At 46.5% G+C, this 18,987-nt stretch overlaps 1 long non-coding RNA gene and 1 pseudogene across 2 annotated transcripts; both read left to right on the top strand.

Moving 5' to 3' along the window:
• The first annotated feature begins 427 nt into the window (after positions 1-427).
• On the top strand, positions 428-6,731 carry LOC145514392 (uncharacterized). The gene is made up of 3 exons (XR_014060117.1): positions 428-681; positions 2,510-4,463; positions 6,618-6,731. It is a non-coding gene; the product is annotated as an uncharacterized LOC145514392 (long non-coding RNA).
• A 6,097-nt stretch (positions 6,732-12,828) lies between these two features.
• On the top strand, positions 12,829-18,585 carry LOC145514382 (14-3-3 protein theta pseudogene; annotated as a pseudogene). The gene has a single exon (XR_014060111.1). The product of XR_014060111.1 is annotated as a 14-3-3 protein theta pseudogene (transcript).
• The last annotated feature ends 402 nt before the right edge of the window (positions 18,586-18,987 follow it).

Genomic DNA, 18,987 nt, shown 5'->3' with positions numbered 1-18,987 from the left:
AATATTATCAAAAAAACAGAAGACTCACACTGAGACATACATAAATCCACACAGACAGAGATCTTCTAGTTTTCCGCCTAAGATTTAAAATATCTCTTTGACCTCCTTTTTTTCGGGGCGGAGGGGCTTGAAGTTCTCATTTGCCCAAGGCTGAGATCTCAGGCAAAGTGGGCAGTGTTTTTCAAGGAAAGGGTTAACTTCAAGCTTTGCCCTAGGCAGGCCTTTTAAACAAGCTAATTGTTTTTAATTGCATATGCGAAAGAACCAGGTTTACAGTTTCCGAGAATTTTTTTTTTTTATTTTAACCAATTTTCTCTGGTTCTATAGAATATCATGGCCATCCTAGGTCAGGTCATCTTTCCTTTCTGTAGTCATAGTTTCATCCCTGAATTATAGACAGATCAGCGGATAGAAAGCTCGGGCCGTCTTGGTGGGGTGGATTTGCTCACGGATGGATGTCACCTGGCGGCAGTAGCGAGGCCCGCGGGCCTCTCCTGGGAGCGGGCGTGTGGGCGGAGCACACCTGGCCGCGTCGGGGGCGGAGCGCGCCTCCTCCGAGCTCCTAGGCAGTGGGTCCCGGGTCTCAGGGGTCTCCATTGCGGCTGCGAACGCCCATTTCGTGGGCTCCTGGGTCCCCGTCAATCGGCATCCAGTGAGCGGAGCGGGGGGTGCGGACCACAGGTAAGGGAACTGCGGCTCTGGCGCGGGGCGGAGCAGGGAACCACGTATTCCGCCCTCTCTGTTGGCACAGTCGGGAGCCCCCTAACCTGGCGGTCGCAGAAAGGCCTCTCCATTGGGGTCAAGGCCTTTACCACTTTACCCCGTCGCCTAAAGCTCAGACCGGCGCGGTTTTCCCAAGCAGCCTAGTGCCTGCAGCGAGGTCCCCAGGAAGTCCAAGGGATTTATCCTGCCTGGTGATTTCACCTGCTGGCACTCCACAACCCTTCCTCTGGCCGGCTGGCCCAGCCCTGCTTCCGGCGGTTTGCAGCCCAGCGGGCCCTTGACCACCTTCTGGGATGGGAAAGGGAAGGGTCCACGAATTGCACACTAGAAACTTAGTAGGGTGCATGGATTTAAAAGCCTAGTGGCCACCCAGGCGGAAAAGAAGGGAGGAGGGCAGCTTGCTGCCCTTTCATGGTGGAATCTGTGGCTGTCCTGCTGAGAGGGGGCCTTTCCATGGGGACCCTGTGCAATAACTGTGGTGTTTTGGAACTGAATAATTAGAACGTGTAAAATCTTTTAATTATGTTATGCTTTAATTAAAAAAACAAGCTCCAAGTTTTTTGCAAATCGAGGTCTAAAAATTGAAGGCCTATTTTCCTTCCACTGTGGCATTCTATGAAGAAATGTGCGTTCTTTAAAGAAAAGAGTCAGGAAACTGAGGGAAACAGAAAACCCAGAGGTGCCCCTGTAGTTTGGTGACGGCCTTAGGAGGTCATTTGTAAATGCTGCTGGCTCTCGGGAGGCAGTCTCTTCCCGTGGCTGATGGGCACAGAGCTCTGCAGGCTTGTCCTTCGCATGGATGTTCTTGTTTGTGGAAATCCAGCTCGGAGCCATCTCCTGACGTGTAAGAATTTCCCCGACTAGACCCCTAGGCAAATCCCGCAGGGCCAGGGACTCCTTCCTTCATTGTATTTGTTTGTTTGACTGAAAAGCAGCAATACCATATTTTTCTTTAAATCTGGTCTATCATCCGGGCCTTGGAGTAATATTTCCCATCCCTCTCAATAGGCTTGGGTTCCAGGATTGAATTATAGTCAGTTGTCCATGATTTTACAAATGAGGAAACTGAGACCCAGAGAGGGTGGAGGACGGTCCAAGGGAGAGTGGGATATCCTTCCAGGAACTCTGGCTCCTGGGTTTTTAATGAGCTTCCTACCCAGCATGGTCATTAATTGGCAAGTGTTGACCTTGAGAATAAACTATTGGTGGAAGTGTAGAAGGCTTTTTTAAAGAACGTGCCTACCAGCTGTGCATCTTATGGAGTATTTTCATTGTACTCCCCAACCCTTGGAATGTACTGGGCACAGGGCAGATGCTTCATCATTTTTATTGAATAAGTTCAGTTTCACACAATTAGATCCATAGTGTCAGCAACACTATGAGGTATATTAGAACAGTGATCGTCACAGTTGGTGCTTCACAGATTAGTAAAGAAAGAGAACTTTTTCTTAGGAAGACTGTAACAGAATTGCTAAGTTTTAAGTTTATCCCACAAGGATATTAAAAAAAAATGAATCAAATCTCTCCGATCATCACCAAGGCTACCGGAGGTCTGTTGAGGACCACATGCCAGGGAGGTTCTACCTCTTGGGACACCTCTGCTTCAGCATCTCCCTCAGCCAGCAGCCTGGGACAGCTGAGTACCCATGAAGTTCCTTCCTTGACCTCGGGAGTTTTTCTGGAAGACGATTTTTTGACAGACAGGGTGGGGGAAGGTTTTGGGATGTTTCAAGTGCCGTCCGTTTACCGTGCGCTCTGTTTCTATTTCTGTTCCCTGGTGGCTCAGTTGGCAAAGAGTCTGCCTGCAACGCAGAGACCCGAGTTCAATCCCTGGGTCGGGAAGATCTCCTGGAGAAGGAAACGACAGCCCACTCCAGTATTCTTGCCTGAAGAATTCAATGGACTGAGGAGTCTTGTGGGCTACAGTCCATAGGGTCACAAAGGGTTGGACACAGCTGAGTGACCGAACACTTGTTTCTATTATTATTTCATCAGCTCCACCTCAGATCATCAGGCATCAGATCCTAGAGGTTGGGGCCCCTGCTTTAGTTCCCTCTTTCATCTTCTACACAGCTCCAGCCTGCTTCCACCTGCAGAACTGCCTGCTGGGCTTCTCTGAATGTGACTCAGAGTCCCCTTCCCTCACTTCCTTTTCTCTGAGTCCCTTCTCCTAGCTGGGTTTCCCTGATCTCCATTTAGGCACTTTTGCCCCAGGTGGTGCTAGTGGTAAAGAACCTACCTGCCAAGGCAGGAATTGGATCCCTGGGTTGGGAAGATCCCCTGGAGGAGGGCACGGCAACGCACTCCAGGATCCTTGCCTGGAAAATTCCCCTGGACAGAGGAGCCAGCAGGCTCCGACAGTCAGACGTGACTGAAGCGACTTAGCACAGCACCCCGGAGGGCCTTTGAACTGCAGGCTCATGTGATTGTTGTGGCTCCTTGGAGTCCCTCGTCATTCCACGTGTGTGGAAGGACATCCTGGTATCTTTAAGTTTTTAACTATTATGACTAGAGCTCTCGTACATTACTTGATGCTAGTTTTTATTTCCCAGTTTTGCAAAGCAGTTGTCTAAATACAAGAGATACACTTCTTGGATCCTGAGGTGAGACTGCTTAGATGTGGAGAAAAGTGCCGCTGCCTCCAAAGTTGACCGCACCTGCCTTCCCCAGCGTCCTGAGGGCGCTCTTGTGTGCTTATTCACTGTCTGTCTTCTTTGGCCGGGGGTGTATTCAATCTTTACCAAATTTTAGAGGTCGTTTGGTATAATTTGAGTCAGATCCTTTTTCAGATACGTGTTTTGGAAATGGCACTAGTGGTGAAGAACCCATTTGCAAATACAGGAGACATGGGAGATGCGGGTTTGACCCCTTGGCTGGGAGGATCCCCTGGAGGAGGGTGTGGCAACCCACTCAGTGTTCTTGCCTGGAGAACCCCCTGGACAGAGGAGCCTGGCAGGTTACAGTCCATAGGGTCACAGAGTCAGACACGACTGAAGTAACTGAGCGTACACACAGGGTGTGCTCCGTCTGTTGGTTTCTCAATAAGGTCTTCCGTAGAGTAGACATTTTTAATTTTATAAAGTCCACATTATTTTTTCTTTTGTTGATAGACTTTTATTAAGTTATTTTTTGTTTTATTTTTCTTTTTGGCTGCACTGAGTCTTTGTTATGCCCGGGCCTTTTCTAGTTGTGGTCGTGGGGCTGCTCCTAGTTACGGTATGTGGGCTTCCCTTGGAAGTGGCCTCTCTTGCTGTGGAGCATGGGCTTCTAGGCTCTTGGGCTCAGTAGAAAATATTTTAAAAATATTTTTTCCTGATGCATGAGTATAGGATATTTTTCTTTTCTGTTTTCAATTTCTTTATCAATGCCCTATAGTTTTCTGATTATAGGTCTTTTATGTCTTTGGTTAAATTTATTCCTAGATAGTTTTTTTTTCTTGAATTGTGAATGGGATTGTTCTCTTATTCTTTTTGATGGTTTGTTTATTCATGTATAGAAACAAAATCGATTTGTGTGTATTCCATTTGTTTTTGCTGAATTTATCTTTTAACATATTTTTTGAAATAATGTAAAAGATTGTGAAGCTAAAATCTCACTGCTTCCCCTGCAATCCAGATCATCCACAGGACCCACGACTTAGTGGCTACTAACACCCTTTTCCCACGATGCCTCTTAATGCTAATACCATATGGACTCCTACAAGGGAAATAAGTGTCACAACTTTGGTTGAACTTGGTCTGGTAAGTCTTGGCCTCTATAACAAAGTCTGATGCCTGTATTACCTGAGTTCTTGAATGGTATTGTCATGGTTGTTTTGAAAAGTAACTCAGTTTCCACTAATTTAAAATGTACAGAAAGCTTTTAATAATGGCAGAAAGTACTCATATTTGCAAATTCACACAAAATGTTCAGTGTGTTTTACCCAAAACAGTGACACTCTCCTGAGGAGCCAGCACCTAGCGCCCCCATGAGGAAAGCATGAATTCTGTGTTATGGTTTAATACTCAGGCCGCTTCCACCGTCACCTGCTGCCCCAACTGTGTGAAGATACCTTTTTCCATCCTGATCCAGTTTTCTTTTCCTGGAACCATTACTGAGTTTTCCCCTCGTTTGGACAGCCTTGATGGATTTAAAGCAGATTAGATGAATATGGGATCTGGGTGGCCTATTATGGTATGGCTTTTCTCACTAAGGACGTTTTTAATATTCATTTATGTTGTAACAATTATGACCACTACACTTTTTTCTCATTGTCATTAAAAATACAAAACGTGGCATTAACCATTTAATTCATTTTAAGTATGTAGTTTTGTGATGTTAATTACTTTCACATGGTTGCACAAATAAGTTAAATAATGTGTGTACCTTGTGTGTGCATGGGAGATACTCATATACATATATGAAGTGAAGTGAAGTTGCTTAGTCGTGTCCAACTCTTTGCGACCCCATGGACTGTATATACACACACACAGCCACACACCACAGCCACACACACACATGTTTATCCATTCATCAGCTGTTGGACAGGTAGGTTGCTTTCACATCTTTGCTGTTGTGAATAGTGCTGCTATGAACATAGTGGTGAATGTGTCTTTTTGAATTATAGCTTTGCCTGGATATATGCCCAGGAGTGGGATTGCTAATTCATATGGCAACTTTTTAGTTTTTTGAGGATCCTCCATACTGTTTTCCACAGTGGCTGCATCAGTTCCCACCAACAGTGTAGGAGATTTCATTTTCTCCACCCCCTCACCAGCATTTGTTATTTGTAGACATTTTATTGACGACATTCTGATGACTATGAGGTGATACCTCATTGTGGTTTTGATTTGTATTGCTTTAATAATCAGCGTGTGAAGTGTCTATTTACGTGCCTGTTGATCAACTGTATGTCTTCTTTGGAGAAACGTCTATTTAGACCTGCCCATTTTTAAATTTTTTTTTTTGAGATGCATGTGCTGTTTGTGTATTTTGGAAATTAGACCTTTTTGGTGGCATCATTTGCAAACACTTTTCCCCAACAATTAGTACAGGTGCTGGGACAACCAGATCCCACATGCAAAAGAATAAAGTTGGACCCCTACCTCCCTGACTATACAAAATCAACTTAAAATGGATCAAAAGCCTAGATATGAGAACCAAAATTATACACCCCATAGAAGAAAACATGAGAGAAAAACTTCACGACTTTGGATTTGGCCATGATTTCTTAGATCTGCTACCAAAACCACAAACAACAAAAGACAAAAGAGATGAATTAGACTTCTTCAAAACAAAAGTTGTTGTGCACAAATGGAGTAAGGAAAAAATCCACCATCCAAAATGGCACAAGATGTTTGCAGATCATGCACCTGATAAAGGTCTGTAGCCTACAAGCCGAGACCCCGCTGGCCCAGGGGGTGCCTGTGGGGCCCCTCCCGTCCCAGGTGATAAGGGGGTTTCAGGCCCACAACACCCTTGGGCTGGACACTGGTCATTCTCAGCACCCTCAAGGAGTGTGTGCTGGAAGGTTTTGAGCACAGTTCCTTCTCATCACTGCCCTCAAAGACTGGAGGCTTCACCCTGTCTCCAGAAGAACACAGAATCTTTGCAAATCTTTGAGAACCAAGGGATCATCCTTCACTTTCTTGAAAAGTGCATCTTACTTCATAGCAGGGACCTTTTCCGATGTGGCTCCCGTGGTGTTCTCCCACCTTCTTCATTTCTCTGAAAGCGGCCAGGGCAGTTTGGGTGTCTCCAGTCCCCACACCAAGTGACAAGGCCAGGAGGCCAGGTCCTGGTGGTCCTTACGTTCCCTGGATCCTAACTCAGACTCGCAGGCTGAGATTGAACATGGATGCCCCTGCTTCTCCATCAAGAATTCTCATCTCCTCACCTTCTCTTTTCCTTTTCAGTTTCAGATCTACCTGACATCACCACTCACAGTTGCTGAAGAGCCCAGAGATTTCTCCTGAAGGAAATGTTCTGAGAGATTCAGAGGGATAAATAAAGAATGCAGATGATTCCTACCTCGTGCTGATGCCTAGAGGGTGAGGAGAGTGAGAGTTTTCTCATGAGAATTGTAAAATCCTCCAAGTAATAGATCATTGGGGGCGTCCTTTGTCTTCCTGCTCATTCTAATAATGTTCCTGAATTTTAATTCAGTAAAAATTTATCTTATAAATATGCCAAGGGGGAGACCCATTTAAAAATGTTACTGAAGTAACTCCAAGGTTTTTACAACAAATAGGGACACAGAACCTGAGGTCAGACACTGGCTGAGAGATTCCCACCCTGAGCCACTGTCCATTGGAGGGTGGAATGGCCATGACCATCCTCCGGTAGGTAAGCCTCCTCAGGCACATCCTATGTGGGACCACCGCATCACAGAATCTTAGATTGGCCAATGGCAGGCAGCTGGCGAGAGATGAGGAAAACAGAACGCTGCCCAGCAGCCTGGGACAACTCCTGGGCAAGGACTTAGTAAGGGTCAGCGTCAGGCCATTAGTTCCAGCCAGCATCAGGGCCTTAGAGACAGTGTCAGGACCTTGGAGATAACTTGATGGCCTTAGCAAGAGTCAGTTAAGGCTGTTCATTAGGGACACTTCAGAGACTTTATTAGGGACATACTCAGGGCCTTGGTTATGGGCAGATTCAGAGGGATATTTAGTGACAGCATAGACTATAAGGGACAGCATCAAGGCCTAAGCTACGGACAGTGTCAAGGCTTCAGGTAAGGTTGTTCCTTAGGGATATCTCAGGGCTTTCAATAGGACCAGCGTCAGGGCTGTAGTTAGAACCAGTGTCAGGGCATTAGTTAGTGACAAAATCAGGGTGTTACTTAGGGAAAAAGTCAGGTCATTATTATTGACAGTGTCAGGGCCTTTGTGAGGCGGAGGTTCTTAACCTTATGAAGGAACAGGATCAGAGAAACAGGACCATTGTCAAGTCATGAGTTAGGGCCACAATTAGGGTGTTATATAGGGAAAGAGTTAGGTTATTAATGACAGTGTCTGGGCCTTAGGTAGAGTCCTCATCAAGACCTTAGTTAGGAAGAGCTTCAGTTCAGTTCAGTCGCTCAGTCGTGTCCAACATTTTGTGACCCCATGGACTGCAGCAGGCCAGGCTTCCCTGTCCATCACCAACTCCCAGAGCTGGCTCAAATTCATGTCCGAGTCAGTGATGCCATCCAACCATCTCATCCTCTATCATCCCCTTCTCCTGCCTTCAATCTTTCCCAGAATCAGGGTCTTTTCAAATAAGTCAGTTCTTTCCAACAGGTGGCCAAAGTATTGGAGCTTCAGCTTCAGCATCTGTCCTTCCAATCAGGACTGATTTCCTTTAGGATGGACTCGTTGGATCTCCTTGCAGTCCAAGGGACTCTCAAGAGTCTTCTCCAACACCACAGTTCAAAAGCATCAATTTTTCAGTGCTCAGTTTTCTTTATAGTCCAACTCTCACATCCATACATGATTACTGGAAAAACCATAGCTTTGACTAGATGGACCTTGGTCAGCAAAGTAATGTCTCTGCTTTTTAACATGCTGTCTAGTTTGGTCATAGCTTTTCTTCCAAGGAGCAAGGGTCTTTGAATTTCATGGCTGCAGTCACCATCTGCAGTGATTTTGGAGCCCAAGAAAAGAAAGTCTCTCACTGTTTCAATTGTTTCCCCATCTATTTGCCATGAAGTGATGGGACCAGATGCCATGATCTTATTTTTCTGAATGTTGAGTTTTAAGCCAACTTTTTCACTCTCCTCTTTCACATTCATCAAGAGGCTCTTTAGTTCTTGTTTGCTTTCTGCTATAAGGCTGGTGTTGTTGTGTATCTGAGGTTATTGTTACTTCTTCTGGCAGTCTTGATTCCAGCTTGTTCTTCATCCAGCCTGGCATTTCCCATGATGTACTCTGCATAGAAGTTAAATAAGCCAGGTGATGATATACAGCCTTGACATATTCCTTTCCTGATTTGGAACCAGTCTGTTGTTCCATGTCCAGTTCTAACTGTTGATTCTTGACCTGCTTACAGATTTCTCAGGAGGCAGGTCACGTGGTCTGGTATTCCCATCTGTTTAAGAATTTTCCACAGTTTGTTGTGATCCGCACAGTCAAAGACTTTGGTGTAGTCAATAAAACAGTAGTCGATATTTTTCTGGAACTCTCTTGCTTTTTTGATGATCCAATAGATGTTGGCAATTTGACCTCTGGTTCCCTACCTTTTCCAAATTCCGCTTGAACATCTGGACATTCATGGTTCACGTACTGTTGAAGCATGGCTTAGAGAATTTTGAGCATTACTTTGCTAGCATGTGAGATGAGTGCAATTGTGATAGAATTCCAGTTGAGCTATTTCAAATCCTAAAAGATGATGCTGTGAAAGTGCTACACTCAATTTGTCAGCAAATTTGGAAAACTCAACAGTGGCCACAGGACTGGAAAATGTCAGTTTTCATTCCAATCACAGAGAAAGGCAATGCCAAAGAATGCTCAAACTACCGCAAAGAGTCGGACAGGACTGAGCAACTGAACTGATCTGAACTTGAACATTCTTTGGCATTTCCTAGTCCTGTGGTCACTGCTGACCTGAATGTCTAGTGGTTTTCCCTACTTTCTTAAATTTAAGTCTGAATTTGGCAATAAGGAGTTGATGATCTGAGCCACAGTCTTATGGCTCAGTTTATGATCTGAGCTCCCAGTCTTGTTTTGCTGACTGTATAGTGCTTCTCCATCTTTGGCTGCAAAGGATATAATCAATCTGATTTCAGTATTAACCATAGAGTCTTCTCTTGTGTTGTTGGAAGAGGGTGTTTGCTATGACCAGTGTGTTTTCTTGGCAAAACTCTGTTGGCAGGGCAAAGGATAACAGGAAGAGCATCAGAGACTCAGATGCAGCAGCAGGACATGAGTTAGGGCCAGCAACAGGGCCTTACTTAGGGACCTTGTTAGGACCTCAGAGATAACTTCATGGCCTGAGTAAGAGATAGTTCAGGCTGTTAGATGCACTTCAGTGACTTTCTTAGGGACATAGTCAGGGCCTTAGTAATAGGATCAGGGTGTTATTTTGTGACAGCTTAGGCTATAAGGGGCAGTATCATGGCCTCAATTAGGGGCAGTTAGGGACAGGCTTAGGGCCTTCATAAAGCATAGTTCAGGCCTTAGCTAGGCGCAGTGTCTGGGGCTTAGTTAAAGACAGTTTCAAGGCTTCAGTTAGAGATAACTTGAGGGCCTTAAAGAAGTTCAGGCTGTTACTTAGCAGCATCTCAGGACCTCAATAGGGCCAGCGTCAGGTTCATAGTTGTGACCAGTGTCAGGGTGTTAGTTAGGGACAGCATCAGAGACCTACTTCAGTACATATTCAGGGCCTTAGTTACGGACAGGATCATGGCAAAAGTAGGGATATTGAAGGCTATTAGGGACACCATCAGGGCATTAGGATGAGTCTGAGGGTGTTATTTAGAGGCAAAATGAGGATGTTAGTTAGGGAAAGAGTCAGAAGATTGGTTACAGACAGTACCAGCCCCTCAGGTAGAGACTCCTTCAATCCTTAGTGCCCTGAAGTGAGGGAGAGCATCAGGGGCGCATCTTCAGTGCCTGAGAGAGGGAGCGCATCAGGCCGTCACTTAAATACAGCATTAAGGGCTTAATGAGGGAGAGCGTCAGGGCCTCAGAGAAAATTTGAAGACCTTAGTAAAAGACACTTTAGACCATTTGTCCCAGGGATATTGTCAGGGTGCTTGTTACAACCAGCATCAGGGCCTTAGTTAGGGGGAGAGTTAAGAGGACAGTTTGGGAAAGCTCAGGCCGTCATGGACAGCTGAGGGCCATAGTTAGTGTAGGGTCAGGGCCTGGTAGTGAAATCGAGTGGACCCTGAGGGGCTCCTGGGCCCAGAAGCCTTTCCCATGTTCCCTGTTTCTTTGTTGGGAATAGACTCCCGGCTCCATGACCTACCCTGAGCTCCGAAGGGCAGATTGGAAGAGGTGCTAATCAGGGGAGGGAGGGGATGCAGAGAAAAGCAAAGAGCACTCAAGAAAGCATATTTTGTCTTGGGTCAGGGTGCTGTTTCTGTCAAAAGGGATACACATAAAAATATCTCTAAAATTTTTACCCAACTAAACATCCTCTCAGGACAGAGAGGCCTGGCATGCTGCAATTCATGGGGTCGCAAAGAGTCAGACATGACTGAGCGACTGAACTGAACTGAAACATCCTCTCCAGCAAAATGGAAAATTGTAGCATTCTTCATTCCAGAGAAGCTCACCAAGGGACCACCTGAGGTCAGGTGAAGGGAGTTCAGGCCCTGTACACACCCTAATCCTTACAACTCTGCCCTTTAACCATTGCTATAAAGTGAAAGTCACTCAGTCCGACTCTTTGTGATCCCATGGACTATACAATCCATGGAATTCTCCAGACCAGAATAGTGGAGTGTGTAGCCATCCCCTTCTTCAGGGCATCTTCCCAACCCAGAGATCAAATCCAGGTCTCCCGCATTGTAGGTGGATTCTGCACCAGCCGAGCCACCGGGGAAGCCCAAGAATAATAAAGTGGGTAGCCTATCCCTTCTCCAGGGAGTCTTCCCAACCCAAGAATTGAACCGGGGTCTCCTGCGTTACACGCAGATTATTCACCAGCTGAGCTACCAGGGAAGCCCATAGCTATAAAACTCCTCAGCAAATTCTCCTGCCTTGGGGCAGTTCTTGAGGGCATGAGTTTTCTGTGTCCCTCTTTGCTAGCAAAGCAGTATAGCTATGCTTTTCTACTTCACCTGAAACTCTATCTCTGAGATTCGGTTTAGCACAGGTGTACAGAGGTGGTGTTTTGGGATCAGATTTGGTGCTCACTGTCGGGCTGACTTGGGGATGGCCCCTGTGGGTCCTCTGACTTGATCAGATGCTCCAAGATTTTCTCCATACCAGCCTCTTTCAAGAGTGGAAGGTTGGAGAATTCCATTAGAGGGCAGATCACCTGGCATTCTTGACTGGAAAGGCCGAGACCGAGTCATACCCCATCTGGCAATTGGAACTCCAGGGCAGGAGCAGACAGCGAAGAGGGGCTGCCCTAGCCGCTGCCAAGACCAACTCTGCCTTGAGGACAATCCTCTCTTTATCCTGTCTGGACTGTTCCAAATGTCCTACTCCAAGGAATTACTCTGGGAAACTAGGAAAGTCGCACTTGGGATGTTTCAAGAACTCAGACTGTGTGATAACTCGCTGGCATGCACTCTGTGTTTCTGTAGACGTAGGATAATCTTGGTTCCCGTTTTGGTGGTTGTTCATTCCAGGAAATCTCATCTGGAAGGTGCTTCTGAGTTCCTTTGCTTTGAAGTGATCTGTATTTGTGTTTGAAATAACTTCACTCTGTTTATGTAGGTATTGTATGGCATATTTGAACAGTTCTTTTAGAGTCAGGCCCAAGTGAGGACCAGAGACAGGGTTGAAAGTGTAGTCAGGTCCAGAGTAAGGGCATAGCGAGGACCAGAGTCAGGTCGTAGTGAGGTCCAGAGACATGAAATAGTGAGGACCAGAAGTGGGCCGGTGAGAGGACCATTGGCAGGCGACGAGAGGGGACCAGCGGCGGGCCGTCGAGAGAAACTGGCGACCCGATTCTGGCCGATGAGAGGACCTGGGGGGGACCCACGGAGAGAACCTGGGCGCGGGGTGGGGGTGGTCCGCAGAGAGGACCCTGAGGGGAGCAGTCAAGCGGACCTGGGGTGGGGAGTCGTAAGTGGACGAGCGGCGGCGCACGGGGTCTGCGGAGAGGACCTTAAGGGGGCCGTCAAAAGGGCATAGAGAGAGGAAAGAAGTCAGGGCCGGTCACAGGCAGCGTCAGGTCCTAGAGAGAAAAGACGTCAGCGAGCAGTGAGAGGCCGTGTCAGTCCTAGAGAGGAAAAGACGTCAAGGATCAGTGAGAGGCAGCGTCACGTCCTAGAGAGAAAGACCGCAGGGATCAGTGAGAGGCAGCGTCGGGTCCTAGAGGGGGCGACCTCAGGGTCAGCGAGAGGCGGTGACAGCTCCTAGAGAGGACGACCTCAGGGATCAGTGAGAGGCGGCATCTGGTCCTAGAGAGGATGACCGCAGAGATCAGTGAGAGGCGGCGTCCGATCCTAGAGAGGACGACCTCAGGGATCAGTGAGAGGCGGCGACAGCTCCTAGAGAGGATGACCTCAGGGATCAGTGAGAGGCGGCGTCTGGTCCTAGAGAGAAAGACCTCAGGAATCAGAGGCGGCATCTGGTCCTAGAGAGGAAAGACGTCACGGAGCGGTGAGAAGTGGCGTTAGGTCCTAGAGAGGAAGGACGTCATGGATTATTGAGAAACGGCGTCAGGTCCTAGAGAGGAAAGACGTCAGGGAGCCGTGACAGGCCGTGTCAGTCCTAGAGAGAAAAGACGTTAGGGATCAGTGAGAGGCAGCGTCACGTCCTAGAGGGGATGCCCTCAGGGCTCAGTGAGAGGCGGTGACAGCTCCTAGAGAGGACGACCTCAGGGATCAGTGAGAGGCGGCGTCTGGTCCTAGAGAGGAAAGACGTCACGGAGCGGTGAGAGGCGGCGTCCGATCCTAGAGAGGACGACCTCAGGGATCAGTGAGAGGCGGCGTCTGGTCCTAGAGAGGAAAGACGTCACGGGGCCGTGAGAGCGGCGTCACGTCCTAGAGAGGAAAGACGTCACGGAGCAGTGAGAGGCGGCGTCAGATCCTAGAGAGGAAAGACCTCAGGGATCAGTGAGAGGCGGCATCCTGTCCTAGAGAGGAAAGGCGTCACGGACCAGTGAGAGGTGGCGTCAGGTCCTAGAGAGGAAAGACGTCAGGGATCACTGAGAGGCGGCGTCAGGTCCTAGAGAGGAAAGACGTCAGGGATCAGTGAGTGGCGGCATTTGGTCCTAGAGAGGACGACCTCAGGGATCAGTGAGAGGCGGCGTCCAGTCCTAGAGAGGACGACCTCAGAGATCAGTGAGAGGCGGCGTCCGGTCCTAGAGACGAAACACGTCGCAGAAAGACGTCATGGATCATTGAGAGACGGCGTCAGGTCCTAGAGAGGAAAGCCGTCACGGACCAGTGAGAGGTGGCGTGAGCACCTAGAGAGGAAAAACGTCAGGGAGCAGTGAGAGGTGGCGTCCGGTCCTAGAGAGGAAAGACGTCACGGACCAGTGAGAAGTGGCGTGACGTCCTAGAGAGGAAAGACGTCAGGGATCAGTGAGAGGTGGCGTCATGTCTTGGCGAGGACGACCTCAGGGATCAGTGAGACACCCCCCCCCCCCCAATCAGGTCCTAGAGAGGACGACCTCAGAGACCAGTGAGAGGCGGCGTCAGGTCCTAGAGAGGAAACACGTCACGGACCAGTGAGAAGTGGCGTGACGTCCTAGAGAGGACGACCTCAGGGATCAGTGAGAGAACCGCCCCCTCCCCAATCAGGTCCTAGAGAGGACGACCTCAGGAATCAGTGAGAGGTGGCGTCCGGTCCTAGAGACGAGAGACGTCACGTCCTAGAAGGGAAGCACGTCGCAGAAAGACGCCATGGATCATTGAGAGACGGCGTCAGGTCCTAGAGAGGAAAGGCATCACGGACCAGTGAGAAGTGGCGTGAGGTCCTAGAGAGGACGACCTCAGTGATCAGTGAGAGGCGGCGTCCAGTCCTAGAGAGGAAAGACGTCACGGAGCTGTGAGAGGCGGCGTCAAGTCCTAGAGAGGAAAGGCCTCGCAGAAAGACCGCATGGATCATTGAGAGACGGCATCCGGTCCTAGAGAGGAAAGGCGTCACGGAGCAGTGAGAGGTGGCGTGACGTCCTAGAGAGGACGGCCTCAGGGATCAGTGAGAGGCGGAGTCAGGTTCTAGACAGGAAAGACGTCCCCGACCAGTGAGAGGCGGCCTCACGTCCTAGAGAGGAAAGTGTGGGTCACGACCTGGGGACTAAACAACAAAGAGATACTCATAAGCAAAACTCTTAAGGTTGCTATTGCAGGGAATGGCCACAAGGCGGCAGGATTCTTTCATGCCCTGTTGTGATTCCTTGGAAATGAAAGCTTTCGAGTTTTAACTCAGGACTGTAATTTAATACGGAACGTACCTGAAGAAACACCCAAAAGCCTGTGGGTTCTTCCTGAACATTCTTACTTATTTGTTTTAATTGTTTTATTTATTGGCCATGCGATGCGGCTTGTGGGATCTTTAGTTCCCCGCCGAAGAATCGAACCTTCGCCCTCTGCATTGGAAGTACAGAATCTTAACCAGTAAACTGCAAGGAAGTCCCCCTGGGCATTCTTTTTTTAAATGAACCTTTATTTTATATTGTAGTAACACTGATATACTATGTGTTGTTGGTGGCAGGTGAACCGAGTGTATTTTCTATTTTGTTGTTCAGTCGCCAAGTCATGTCTGACTCTTTTTGTAGGAGTGTTCCTTTTTCGCCAGACCCTGTTACACTGGTAAAACATCTATTTGTGTGTACATAAGTGTACATAATTATAAATGTCTAGGCACATAGATATATAAATTTCTATGTGCATAGATATATAGATATATAAATACCTTGATACACAGAGACATAAATATCTATATACATAGACATATAAATACCTATGTACATATAGACATAAATCTCTGTACATGCAGATATAAATTATTATAGATACATATAGATATTTATATACATAGACATATAAATATCTGTATACATGGAAGATGGTTACACAGTGGAAAATGCAAGAGACAACCTTATAGACAAAATAAGTGATACAGATAGTGGCATTTATAAGAGCATCCTAGGAGAGAGAAACGTAAACAATTTCAAACAAAGAGAACAAAGATTCCTGTAACTAGTTTTAATCTGGTGGCAATAAACCAAGTCCACAGGGGAGTCAGTAGATGATGGCAAATTCTGGAAGGGTCAGATAGTGAAAACAAGTTCAATGTGTCATCTTTGTTTACAAAGTATACCTCATCAATTTATGGATTCATACCTGTTGATACCTCCTTAAGTATGTATCATGCTATATATATCCTCACATGCCCACATCCAAACTGTTTCATCTCAAATCACTTCAAGCATAATTCCAACTTATTGCAACTCTAGTTAGTCAATTGTTGCAATTTCACAAAAAAGGCACATTGTGATTCTTTCGTATAGACCAGTAAAGGCTAGGATTTCTGTCTAATGTTTTTTTAGAGGCCCTAGGAATCATTGAAAATTTCAACTCTTCTCCCTGCTTCACCTTGTTCTGATTCAACTGACATGGGAAAAGCTATGGAAAGAGTGTTTAATATAATCTGAACTCACCAGGTATCTATTATTTGGTATACATGAAGATCTGAGTAGACTTGGATGGATAAAAAAAAAATATTGTGAATGTAGAACTTAATTAGAAATTGCGGGAGTCATTTGACCAGAGAACAATCACAATGGATCAACTTTATCTCCCACACCCAGGAGGACAAGTTTATCTTGGTAATAACATCAGCAACTGAGGAGTTAAAGTGTTATCACTGTGAAGAATGATTATGAAAAGAAATCTATGAAATATTTAGAACACAATTTTCCAAGAGGCTTTAAATTTCAGGTAACTGTTTTATTATTTGACATCTTGAGTGGATTACAGACTCTGTGTAAGTTTTACAGACTGTTCAAAGTAACATTCTATTCCATCTTGGAATGAATACATCACCTTTTGATTCAGGCCCTTGTGACACACTTAATCAGACTCAGAGACAATCTATGTTGGAGAGTGCTCTCCAATTTGTGTATACCAGCTGCAGATCTGACAAGAAACAGTTACTCTCACGTGGTTGTTGCTGTTCAGTTGCTAAGCTGTGTCTGACTCTTTGTCACCCCATGGACTGCAGCACGCCAGGAATCCCTGTCCTTCACCATCTCCTGGAGATTGCTCAAACTGCTGTCCATTGAATTGGTGATGCCATCCAACCATCTCTTCCTCTGTCATCCCCTTCTCCATTTGCCTTCAGTCTTTCCCAGCATCATGGTCTTTTCCAGTGGGTCAGCTCTGCACATCAGGTGGCCAAAGGATGGGAGCTTTGGTTTCAGCATCAGTCCTTCCTATGAATATTCAGGACTGATTTCCTTTAGGATGGACTTGTTTGATCTCCTTGCAGTTCAAGGGACTCTCAAGAGTCTTCTGCAGCACCACAGTTCGAAAGCATCAGTTCTTCGGTGCTCTGCCTTCTTTGTGGTCCAACTCTCACATCCATACATGACTCCTGCAAAACCCAGCAGCTTTTACTCTCACATATGGGACATCAAATTTGCTTTCACATATTGCCTGCTATGTTTAGACTCTCGGTTCATACTTCATGTAACCATGTAGTGTTGTATTTAAATCCAATTTGAAACAAAGCTTTAAGAATGTTTTGCCTAGGGACTCGCGCCGCGGCCGCGGAGACGTGAAGGCCTCCTCGCTGCGCCCCCCCTCCCCCCGCCAGCCCCCCGGGTCCGCGCTCGACCTCGCAGTCCGCTCCCCCGGCCCCCATGGAGAAGACGGAGCTGATCCAGAAGGCCAAGCTGGCCGAGCAGGCCGAGCGCTACGACGACATGGCCACCTGCATGAAGGCCGTGACGGAGCAGGGCGCCGAGCTGTCCAACGAGGAGCGCAACCTGCTGTCGGTGGCCTACAAGAACGTGGTCGGGGGCCGCCGGTCCGCCTGGAGGGTCATCTCTAGCATCGAGCAGAAGACCGACACCTCGGACAAGAAGTTGCAGCTGATCAAGGACTACCGGGAGAAAGTGGAGTCCGAGCTGAGGTCCATCTGCACCACGGTCCTGGAATTGTTGGATAAGTATTTAATAGCCAATGCAACTCATCCGGAGAGTAAGGTCTTCTATCTGAAAATGAAGGGAGATTACTTCCGGTACCTTGCTGAAGTTGCTTGTGGTGATGATCGGAAGCAAACGATAGATAATTCCCAAGGAGCGTACCAAGAGGCTTTCGATATAAGCAAGAAAGAGATGCAACCCACACACCCTATCCGGCTGGGGCTGGCTCTTAACTTTTCTGTGTTCTACTATGAGATCCTCAATAACCCAGAACTGGCCTGCACACTGGCTAAAACGGCTTTTGATGAGGCTATTGCAGAACTCGACACACCGAATGAAGACTCGTACAAAGACAGCACCCTCATCATGCAGCTGCTGAGAGACAACCTCACATTATGGACATCAGACAGTGCAGGAGACGAATGTGATGCGGCAGAAGGGGCAGAAAACTAAGTGCATACAGGGTGTCATCTTTCTTCCCCTTGAAACCTTTTTACTCATCTCCATTCCTTATTCCATTTGGATTTCCTATAGCAAAGAAGCCCATTCATGTGTATGGAATCAACTGTTTATAGTCTTTTCACACTGCAGCTTTGGGAAAACTCCATTCCTTGATTTGTGTTTGTCTTAGCCTTCCTGGGGTGCAGTTACTGCTGTAGAAAAGTATTAATAGCTTCATTTCATACAAACATAAGTAACTTCCAAACACTTATGTAGAGGACTAAAAATGTATCTGGTATTTAAGTAATCTGAACCAGTTCTGCAAGTGACTGTGTTTTGTATTATTGTGAAGATATGAAAATGTAGCTAATTACAATTAAAGAGTGTTCTACATAACTTATTAATTTCTACATTCCCTCCCTTACTCTTCTTCAGAAATTTCCTTTCAGTAAGCAGCTTTTCCATCTTCTTAATGTATTCCTTTTTAGTAGGAATCCAGAAGTATTAGATTGAATGGAAAAGCATTTGACATTTTGGGGCTGGGGGATCACAGATTAAAATGCCTCCTGTATCATATGTGATGGAGGTCTTATGTATCTGTGACAACAGGGAGTTTCCTTATTCACTCTTCATTTGCTGCTGTTTAAGTTGACAACTTCCCTTCCCAATAAAAACTCACTTACACCTGCTGCCTTTGTAGTTCTGGTATTCACTTTACTATGTAATAGAAGTAGCATGTTGCTGCCAGAATACAAGCATTGCTTTTGGCAAATTAAAGTGCGTGTCAGTTCTTAATACACTAGAAAGGGGGAAAAAAAGCACACAGTCCAGTCTAAAACATTAGTACTTTTCCATGCAGATTTGTGCACATGTGAGAGGGTGTCCAGTTTGTCTAGTGATTGTTATTTAGAGAGTTGGACCACTATTGTATGTTGCTAATCATTGACTGTAGTCCCAAAAAAGCCTTGTGAAAATGTTATGCCCTATGTAACAGCAGAGTAACATAAAATAAAATTACATTTTATAAACCAAAAAAAAAAAAAAAAAGAATGTTTTGCCTACTAGTAGCGTTCTATTTTCACCAGCACC

Source organism: Giraffa tippelskirchi, chromosome 7, assembly GCF_054371585.1.
Source record: "Giraffa tippelskirchi isolate mGirTip1 chromosome 7, T2T-mGirTip1v1.2.pri, whole genome shotgun sequence".
Taxonomy (NCBI): Eukaryota; Metazoa; Chordata; class Mammalia; order Artiodactyla; family Giraffidae; genus Giraffa; species Giraffa tippelskirchi.
Note: the sequence above shows the minus strand (reverse complement) of the source record. Positions and strands in the feature narration are given on the sequence as shown.